Consider the following 11,214-nt stretch of genomic DNA (forward strand, 5'->3'; position numbering starts at 1 on the left):
AGTTCTGACAATAAAAGGCTTAGATGTTTGTTATCATCTTTCAACTGCAACCCTTAAAATCTAGTGACCTTATTAATGAAAAGGAAAAAATACAATCTGTTTTGTGGCAGATAAACTCATTACACGCAAGGAAAAGACGAGAAGAACTTGTAGAAAGATAGAGCGCAATAAATTTACCAGAGTCAGAATCTGGTCAGCAATAACTTCTGTGTTGTTTTATAAGGTACTTTTACGGTGCTCTATCATTCTAGGAAAGAAAGCCTTATAACCACAGTAACTGCCCTATCATAGGCTGGTTAAATAGTTTTTGAGATAGAGATCACCATTTTGAAGACTCATATATCCCAGCACGGTAGGTGTAGTGCTACTTTTGTACTTTGTTCTGTCTTGTCAGGGATAAATGTTCATAGAAACATATATCAAACAGTGTTTCTCCTTCCCTCCGTGTACACGATTACTGCAGCTCGGCTCGAAACCAAATGAACTCGGGCTTCAGAGCTGTTTGCAGTGATTTGCATGATTACCACAAATAAGGGTGGTGGCAGAGTGTTCAAAAGCAGTTTCCTTCACGTTGACAACACTTTATGATCAAATGACTGGCTTCACCTCTTATAGCTCTTTCCTTCTGGGATAAGAAAATTGAATTTTTAGAATATATAACAAGCAACACATGTAGCATGAAATCATGGTGTTATAGGGCCGTACAAGTAAAAGACGAGCTGAAGAGGAGACTCACAGCACTGGTGTTGTTTCCTATCCTGAAAATCCAAATTAGTCTAGAATTTAAAGAAAACTGCATGTAATACTAGTGAATACTCTCAAAATGCGCGCAATATTCAGCATTTGTGGAAATCTGTTCAACTATAATTTTTCTTTTATTTTTCCTCTCTGCATTTTCTCTTGCAGAGAATCTCTAATTGCTTACAACCTTTGAAGTTCAAGATATGTCATTATCGCTAACTGGCATAAAATACAACATAAAATCCTGATTTTAAAAACCCGAATGTGAAAAGTGAGAACTGATCCAAAGTTTCAAAATTAATTTAATTAGGAAACCAGCCGGTATGAGGAAGTTTCATCGGGAATATTTTAAGACACATTGATTTTTATTAGCTCTGTATCAAGCTATGTCTAAATTCTGCAACAAGTGTCTAGATTCGAGGACTTTATTTCCATCTCGGAGGTTTCTGTTTGGTTTTTTTTAATCGGGTGGAGATCTTGTTTGTTTTTCCAAAATCTAATAGAAAGCAAATTCTGCAAAATAGCTATCCTATTTGAGTGGAAACTAACTTTGCTCCCTTTGTGTTTTCTGTGCTCCCATTTTTACTTTCCAGTGTGCGACAGACTGTCATCCGTAGGTTTGGCACTAAGGAGAATGGGATGCCTCGCATCTCTCAAGGCACAATTTATTTTGTACTGTCTGGTAATGGGAAGGCATCAGTTCCTTGTGTGATGCACTTCACATTTTCAAGATTCTCTTTGTAAGCACAGAAATGTAGTTAAAAAATCCCAACCCTTTATACTCTTGCTCCTGCTCCGGAGACACTTGCAATGGCAAATTCCTCATCGTGGCACCGAGGTTGCCCAGGTTTCTGACATCGCACCGAGCCTGGAATGTGCAGGGGGAGAGGGAAAGCAAAAAGTATTCAGGGTGCTATTTCTCAGCAGTGGTGGTGTTTCCAATTCGATGTCTGTGAGCTACAGGAAAGAGTCACAGCAGCAAATCCCCAAAATAACTCTTTATTGAGGCTCCTGGATCTGCGTAAAGAGTCCTTGGGAGATGCCTGGCTTTTTATGCAAAAGTCAGTTTTATGGGTCTTTGATCCTTGCATTTGGTGCCAAACACGCACTCTCATTCACCTTCTTTGATTTCTCAAGATTTCTTTCTGGATTATATATGAGATTTTTAGGTTCTATGCAAACCTCCTCTAGCCCTGCTGCTGCCCCGAGGCAGACGGGGAAAAGCAGCATAACAAAGCTGCAATAACAGGGCTGGAAGTATTTTCCATTTCCCAAATACTCCAGAGAAATGTAATGTTTTTGTCTATAGGTGGTGCTGCTTGAGCCTGGAAAAAAGAGACGCGTATCTCCATAGCCTTGTGGTCCCCAGATGGTGTTTCCCTGGGCGGTGTAAGACCAGCTCTGAGTCCCCATAAGCAAGTCTGGTTTGGGATCTCAGTGTCTGGGGACTCTAAAACATCACAGTAGGAACAAAGCTCAGCTGTTTGGTGCTGGGCTTTAGACCTCTTGATGTTATTTGCGGTTAAATGTAAACTCGTAAAGCAAAAGCAGTGAAGTGGAGTTGTCATGAGTGCAATGCTAACAGCTTCCCAAGGCTGTAGCACAGAAGTCTCTTCCCTCCGATTTGTTTGGGATTGGACATTTTAGTTGTCTGTGCCCATCGTTTCAGTGCAAGAATTCAAATCAGTTAGTCCTTTTTCACAGTGCTTTTTGGGGGGCAGTGACTGAGGAGCAAAACCGATCATTCGTGTTGTCCCATTCCAATTTTATATTTCTCATTTTCTAATTTTGACCTTGGAAATGCACAGTGCTATAAAACACTGTTTTCTTAAGAAAAGCAAGAGAGGATGAAGCTAGAAGACTGGGTCAGATACAGCAGTCAGACAAACAGCAGTTTTATGTCAGAAAACATTATAATAATTGTGGAATATACAATTGCTGTGCTGACAAAACCGAAAAAGTGCTTTTCATCTAAACAAATTTGTTTGATTTATTGTGTTTTATATGTATGTTTTATTTAATATTTCCACCCTCCTTAAACACCCGGTGACTTTCCAAGAGAGTTGGAGAACTACAAGGCTGTGGTTTTGGCATCGCCGATGACCTCATTACTGATCAGAAAACATCTGGGTAAGCAGAGCAGTGTGTGTGTGCGTTCCGAAAGCTGTGGATGGATTAGCAAGCCTTGTCTGCACGGGCCACCGCATTGTGCATCTCCCTTGGAAAAAGTCCTGGTGAGTTCTTGTCTCCAGATTTCATAGGCATTTCTCTCTCTATGAGCTGCGTCACTCACCGAAGTCTTATTTTATCGCATATCTCGGGGGTTGGCAGCGCCGCGGGAGCTGACTGCAAAGCCACGTACTGGCTGTGGTGGTTGACGAAGGAGATAACTCATGTCTCTCGCTTACCTGTGTTTACCAACCCTGTAGTTGCCCTGAGTCCTTTTAGGCATTCCTGGAGCATCTCTCCTAAAGCACAAGTCTCGTTTCTTTGTTTCGTGTATGCACAGGTTGACGCATCCTGCAGAGATTTGTATTAAACTTTCATATTGCATTTTCAGCAGAGACCCCACAATTTGCTCAGTACACATCAGTAGAGAAGATATGTAATAAAAATCAGACAAGTGTACTTATTTTCCAGAATATAGACACTACCCTACCATTATGCTTTTTACATTTAACAGTATAAACAACAATTTAGTTTGCCCTTAATGTCCTAAATATGCTTAGATCCATCACTGTCAAAATTGAAGGGCAAGGCAAAAGGACAAAGAAAAGATGTTAAATGTTCCACAGAAATAACCCAAAATACACTTCTAATAACATATGCACATTGTTAAAAAGAAATGAACAAGTAATAGTACGGGAAAGGGTGTGTATTTATGGTGTCGTACGGCGTGGAAACAAAGCCAGGCTGTCTCTGATGTTGTTTACCCACCAATGGAAAAAAGACTCTCTTGTATTACAGGGTTTACCCCCCTCTTTGTGCAAGAAGAGGAGGAATGCCCTGCACTGGGTGCCTTGGGGAGGGGAAGCCCTGCAAGGGGGGCAGTAGGTATCACTGCCACGCAGAGAACTGCCAAAAGAGAATGGGTGTCCCTTCAAGCCACGCTGCAAGTTGCACTTCAGAAGCAGAAACTCTAAAAAGGAAAGTTTCTTTTAGGTCTGTGAGTGAGTGAAGGATTGTTCGTGCAGAGAAACTGTTGTAGAATAAGACAGTGCGTGAACTTAAATCATGATACCTACTCTATGTTGACTTTCTAAGTGGACATTGGCTTTGCTTTGCCAGTGCTTATTGCAGCAAGTAACAAGGGGACCATCTCTGTGCTGGTGATGAGTGGGGAGAGCTGTTGCTGAATGGTTAGTGAGGGTCCAGACCTATATCTGAGCATTCCATGGTAAAGAAGAACCAAAGGAAATAATAACTAAGCAGGCTGAATCTAAGCAGCAGGAAGGGCTTAATACCAAAGGTAGCTTTGGTAGCACGAAATGTAGCGGAAAGCCGGGGTAGCAGGTTTTGCTGTTGTCCTCTCTTTGGTGCCCCAAAGGAGAGGGGACTGCTTCAGGGGCTCATGCGGTGGTGGACCACACCTCCTCGGCACTGACTGCACCAAACCGCAGAACAAACGCTGTGCGCAACTACAGATTTCCCAGGCTGGGTTGCCGACGGATGGGGCTGCTGATTTGTTTGATTCTGATAGCTGTCACATCACTTTCTAACTGAGAGCTAAAAGAGACAGTGAATGACAAGAGGCAAATGAAGAGTAAGTCAAGAGACCGTGTGCTGGGAGAATTTAGTGAGCAGAGCAGTCATGCGTCGTGCCTGGAAACGGAGTAGACATGTAAATAGAGATGTTCATTGATGGGGTGTGGTAGGTGAGCAAGCAGTGAGGTAAACTGCTCTGGCTGTGGGGCATATTTCTCCTGCTGGTCTATTTTAAGGATAGAATTCTACTCCATTCCAGTAATACTTTTATCATGGGTTAACACAAGCTAGGCAAAACCCCAAAATACTTACAACTTTAGCCTAAAGTGCATTTTTTGGTGTAGCTTCTTTGTTTCAAATTATTCAGTATTTCTGGTACATTTGGTATTATGAAATTTAAAGTCCAAATATGTGTCCTATCTTTTACGAGATGTAAATAAAAGCTCTTTAGATAGTAGCGTGTTTGCAATCTCTCCTCAGCTCAGAAGTCTGATAGACTGCATTGGTTTTGAACAGCCATTTTGTGTATTTCTGAGCGATCAAAATATGCTAATGATTTAAGAAGAAATGTTTTCTCCTACCTTCATATTCAGGTTTTTAATATCATGCAAGACTATGAGTATATTTTATAGTATTTTTTTTCCTAAAAGGTTTGAACTTTGTATAATCAACCTATCAAAAAATATATAAATTATACAAGAAAAAAAAACCCCTGCATCATTTTTTTCCCTGGGAAGTGGAGCAGTTAATATTCAACATGAAATGTCTAATCTTTAAATACATTATAATCTAACTGCTTAGGATAATTTTTGCTTTAATACCTTAAGAGTCTGCAAAGCCTGAAGGATGGGATTATTAAAATGGAATTTTAATGTCAAAATTATCAGAGAAGAGAACATATTGCTAGTGTTCATAAAAAAATGTATTCAATTTCTGTTTGATTTGTTCAAATAAGAGATGAGAATATATTTGATTATAGCTAGTAAGTATTCCAAAATTTGATCAGATGACTGCAGGTCATTGCAACATAAGTGCTGTCAACTATGGGGATTAGTATATTTAAGACATAGAAATATCTGGTATCACATAAACATACCTGGTCTAATGACTCAGTTATAAGCTCCAGCGAAGATGCTGCACAGGGAGAGATTCAGGAATAAAAGCTGCGCGGTTGCCACACCGACAGCATTGCAAACTGCCCAAGCGTTAAAAACCAAACAAACGATCTTAATGTGCTTTGCAGGTGTAAATAAATATCTCTGACTCGCTTAGAATTTGAGTTTTAAGTCTTCTACCCTGACTGTCAGGGGTGCAGAGCCAGTGCCCAAGAGACGAAGCCAGGCTTCTTAGAGCTGCGATAACCAGAAAAATTTCAGATTTTCCTAATCATGGAGAGAATGAGCACTGAAAAGTCGTAGATATAAGTAAAGCATCCCAGCAACCTTTACACCTGCCTTCCTTAAGCTCACAAATTAATGTGGCAGAAAGAAAGAAGCTCTCCAGTGCCCATGCATCTCCATGGTCCTGCCTCTTCGTGCTGTGAACGTTGGGGTTGTCCTATGCAGGGATGGGAGTTGGAGTTGTCCTATGCAGGGATGGGAGTTGGACTCGATGATCCATGTGGATTGCTTCCAACTCAGGGCATTCTAGGATTCTATGACAACTAGAATCGTAATTCATTTCTACTCATTAAGGTAGCGTCTTGATACAGAAAAGTTAATCACTTCCCAGAACGTTTCTGCTGGTGGACCTGGAAAGTCTCTGAAGACCCATACGATTTTGTCAGCAGGTTTTATTTAGACTGTCATGTAAATCTTCCACAGACAGCCAGAGAAAATGAGAGGCTGCAGCTTCAATAAACTACTCTGAGTTGCCTTCTAGAGCCGTGGTCTGGCTTTCAATACGTGTCTGTCCAGTGACTGGCACATAAAAGCGATCTAACTCTAGGATAAAAGAGAAGGATCTCTGTTATGGAAATGCAGGCAAAAAAACTTCGGATACTGTTGCTTTAAGCACTTTGGAACTCTGATTGAGTCTAATGGGTTTGGCAAGATTTTTTACTTCTTCTTGGAAGATCTGGCATTAATTGTCTGGAATTAGTGTAATATTGTGCAAGGTAAGAAGGTAAAAAATTCTGTTAGAAAGGCACTCGCAGCATTCACAGGCTTCACCTGTGATAAAGCGTCTGTTATGGATGCAAATTTGGCAGGATGAAAAAGGGGGGAAGCATTGGTTCGCCTGCAAAGAAAAAGCCAAAGGAAAATAGAAGAGTGGTCCTGGTCAAAAATGCCTATGAGGGAAAGGTGCTGCCACTGTGGTTTTGTTTTCAACTCAACGATACAGCTGAACAGACACTTTAGAGTGAGGAAAAGATGATTTTACAACTATTAATTAAGATATCAAAGTAATTTTCATATTCATAAATCATTTTCTATGTGACGGGAATGGTTATGCACGGTTTTTGCTTTCATAAGAACATTCAGAGGAATTGACCATCTTACAGTCAGTGCATTTTGCATTTGCACAAATTATTTTCTCTTGTCTTTTTTTCCTATTTTCAAAAGTTGATTTTTCCGGTCATAAAAGAATTCTGTTTTTTTTTTTTCCTAAAGAATTTACATCATGAATAATACACCTAGGTCACTTGTCCAACCATCATTTTTGCATTGATAAGGATTTATTTGTATGAGGAGCCAATCTTTCTCACAATGAATAGTTGAAGACTGTAACAGAACAAAAAAATATGTAAATAACACAGAGGTTGCAATATGTTTGTATGAAGTATTTAAACAATTTCAAATAACAACTGAACTTGTAAAAATCAACATCTGTTCATGGATTATTCATGAATCAAAATGGTAAAATTCCTTCAATAAAAATAGTTTTCAACAAACAGTTGCCCCGGTTGCTGAAAAAATAGGATTAATGCAACCAAAATCTCAACTTTGAGACATTCATGCACTTCAGGTTCATTAATGCTAAAATTATTCGCTGGTATATAAATCAAATAATACAAATAATCCAACTAAAAAGCCCAATAATAAGATAGCATTTAATTCTACTGTAACTGTGTCTTTTCCACAAAATGTATATTTGGAGTGCAACTGTAATAGTGTTTGTCAATTTGTGAAGGAGGATTATCCCCATAGCAATAAAAACTCCTCTTTCTCTTTTAGCAAGTACCTACAATGATGAGTTCATACCTAATGATTTACAACTATTAATAGAAACTATAATAAGAAATCAATAGTCATTCAAACCTACAAGTATAATTTTTACTCAACTGAGAGAGACGTAGGAAGCCATCCAATGCTTTGGCATAGACACACAAAAAACACAGTAGGTGTCATTTTCAGAACAATGCACATTTTTAATTTATGAATGTTCTTTTATAAACTTGTATATACAGTCACTTTTTTTTGATTTTTTTTTTCCTCCAGTGCTACATAATTATAACTTGCAAAATGTAAATATTTATGAATTCACAGGATGTTCGCTGGAAGAGAAGAATGTTATACTTGCAGATTTTTCTTGTACTTGCAGGATTCACATAATATTATTTGCCATCATGATGTACTGAAAAATGCAAAAAAAATATAATATTCTACATTTGACTTTTCTGAAAAATACCATCTGGTGTTATTTTTTGAGAGTCGGAGATTAGCTCTGTAATTGCTTATAGTTAGAGATAGACATTACTACGTTTATTGACAATTTTATTCTCTACAATAATCTTACATTTAAATAGTGACTTTGTTCCTGAAGGATGCCAAAGTGATTAAACTGATATTCAAACTCTTTGGATCGCATCACCCACAACTGAAATGCAGCCATCTCTGGGGTGAAATATTGCAGCTGTTTAACAACGTTCAACAGCACTGTATAACGGCTTTGGAAATGAAGAATACCTTATTCAAATGAAAACGGGGACATTTAGGTAGGTAAAATGATTATCCGAGTTGGTATTTGGCCAGGATGTTAATGCTGACACGTCTACACCCAGAAAAAGTTACACTGAATCCTTAATAACTGTAATTACTCAGGATCACGGGTCCACTGCTTGTCTCAGAGAGGACATTCCCCAAGTGAAAGCCCATCGCTGTTCAGAGCTGTCTGAAACTGCGGCACTGTGCACAGACTGTGGAAAACGTAGCTTAAGTCACTTGGGTCTTTCTTGACCTCCTGGATATAGTGCACCAAGTCTTGTGAACCTCTCCACTGTGGTATCTGTGCAGGTTTGGAACCTGCAAGTGGATCTAAGTTACCCGTCAGATAATTTTGATTACCAAAAGGGATCTTAGAATATTCTACCTTTTCTTTGCCCAAATTTCATCCCGCTTCAGAGGCAGATGTGACACCACCTATATTCTGATTAACTACACAAAAAATAATAGTCAAAGCCTTCCCAAAGACCCGTGTTGGTTGGCTTTCATGTTTTTCAGGAGTTAGGGATTGTGATCTAGTTGCTTATCACATCACCTTACTATCTGGGGTTGTTATTCTTTGTTTTAGTTGATGTATCCAAGCTGGACAAATATTTCAACAAATATTTTCTTCAACAGAGTTGTGCTAAAGCTGTTGATGCCATTAGACTTTCATCATAAGTCTACTGCTCCTGAATTAAACAGACAGGACTTGAAACGTGAACTGCATCCGTCAATCTCGGTGTAACAATACGTTTAGCTCGGGCACATCATCAGCGTTGAAAGAAAACGTTTGTCAAAGCTAAAATACAAGCATCTCTGGTAAGTTATCTGCCTCTACAAAAGCTTCTGTGCTCGTATATGCCAAAAGTTCCTCCTTACCCACAGTTGCCAACCGCAGTATATTTTTGCACCACTCTTCTGTTTGTCATCTACAGTGCTTATTGATGTGCAATTACATCCAAACACGTGCACCAGGACTGCGCTCTTTCTCGTTATCCAGTTGTCAGAGATGATCAAAATATCACGCCTATGGATTTCTTCAGTACGTGTGCAGTAAACCTTTCACTGAGCTTTCTCTAGCTGGAGCTATCACGTGAAGGAGTACCATGGAAGCATCAGTCCTCATCAGATGGACAAATTCCCCTTTACTGATTTATAATTTTACCAATACCTCATCAGGCTTCTTGGGTTTAATGTCTTGTTGAACAGACTCCTGACTGCCTAAAGTAAGTGTTTCTCTAGACTTCACAGAAAGAATCAATACTGTCACTACAAATAAGTATGGATGACATTGAACATGGCAGGAAAGTATCGTCTAAATAGAAACCTGTGAAACACTGGAAACTGCCAGTGAAACCTCCGCCTTCAGCTTTCCAAGTTTTCTTTTAAATGAGTAGAGTGTAATATATGGGAAAAGATCAGGTATCAAAGCTGGGCACTTTTGTTGTGGGGATTAGTCACCTCGTGTTTATGATGAAGTCACGTAATCAAACTTTTTGATTAAAGCCTTTTCATCCAGAACTGCTAATTGATTAACCCTGAAATTTTCTGTGAGAAAGAATTATGATAAATTTCCCAATATGCTAAAGGTTGGAGAAATGAATTTCTTTAAAAAAATCCAATTTAATTTTTCTGTGTAAAATTTCCCTTTGGAAGTGGAAAGCCATATGGTTTTCGTTATTTGGGAAGTTAGAGTAGTGGGTATCCATCTTCCATTTCATCTTCTAATCTTTGAAATTACAGAAAGGAGAATTGTTGAAAGCCATTGTTTGATCACATGTCATTATTAAACGATATTTTAGCTAATAAATGTAATTGGCGTAAACTATGTGAACCCTGTGGTGAACTTCAGTTGAAAATTATCCTCAAAACTGTTTGGATGATATTATTTTGCAGCTACTGTCCTTTTCTCACCAAGAATATCTAAACTCTTCCAAGTTCAAACAGGTCGGATTTGTCCTCATATATGGAATGCCTCCTATATACACGCTATTTAAAATCTTCAGACGTTGAAGTTGTTTCTAGTGTTGGTCTGATAAAACCCTATATATATTTTATATGTAAAACTCTATGTTCTGAGGGAACTGGGGTTGTTTAGCCCAGAGAGACAAGGAGGTTGTAGCGAGGGGGGTGTTGATCTCTTCTCCCAAATTACAGGTGATAGGATGAGAGGAAATGGCCTCAAGTTACATCAGGGCAGATCCAGACTGGACATCAGGAGAAATTTCTTTACTGAAAGCATTCTCAGAGACTGCCCAAGAAGGTGGTGGAGATCCCATTCCTGGACGGGTTTAAAAGAAGGGTAGGTGAATTGTGGCTTAGTAGTAGGCAGGTAGGGTTGGGCTCGATGATCTCAAAGTTCTTCTCCAACCTTGTGATTCTGTGATTGTGTGTATATCTATTTGTTTTAATCAAGAATTAGAGAAGATAGGGCATTTGGTTATCACGAACGCTAGGGCTATGTCTTATTTCCCAGCACCTCACTCTAAGAAACTGTGTCTTCTAAAGCATAGAGATTGTGTTTTTCTTCAGCAAATCAGTGGCATGGCCAGGAATGTCTCAATTCCTTCTTCACAGCTGACGTTGTACAACCAGCCAATTCACTGGAATATTTAGTTATTACAACTTTTTTAAACCAAAGCCTGGAGGTTTTTCTGCTGTCTTTTCTTGTTGTTTTGGTGGTTTGGGTTTTTTTGGTGGTTTGGCTTCCTCTCTCTCCATTTGTAGCCACAGCCTGTTTTCCTCCCTAGTTTTTTTCTGTTCAGGTGTGTCATCTTCAAAGCTACTTCAGATCCTTGTGGCAGTGTTCATCTGTTTGCTTCTGAAGTGTAAAATCGGATAT

At 39.1% G+C, this 11,214-nt stretch overlaps 1 long non-coding RNA gene across 3 annotated transcripts in view; it reads left to right on the forward strand.

Moving 5' to 3' along the window:
* Positions 1–10,665, forward strand: part of LOC128852530 (uncharacterized) — a 154,619-nt gene extending 143,954 nt beyond the window's left edge. For 2 of the 3 annotated variants that reach the window (XR_008450429.1, XR_008450431.1), the window contains 4 exons: positions 8,195–8,383; positions 9,009–9,191; positions 9,308–9,598; positions 10,530–10,665. This is a non-coding gene — a long non-coding RNA (uncharacterized LOC128852530). Of the gene's footprint in view, positions 1–1,963; positions 2,976–8,194; positions 8,384–9,008; positions 9,192–9,307; positions 9,599–10,529 lie in introns of those variants that run through there. The other variant, XR_008450430.1, reaches the window with a different exon arrangement.
* The last annotated feature ends 549 nt before the right edge of the window (positions 10,666–11,214 follow it).

This window comes from Cuculus canorus, chromosome 6, assembly GCF_017976375.1.
Source record: "Cuculus canorus isolate bCucCan1 chromosome 6, bCucCan1.pri, whole genome shotgun sequence".
NCBI lineage: Eukaryota > Metazoa > Chordata > Aves > Cuculiformes > Cuculidae > Cuculus > Cuculus canorus.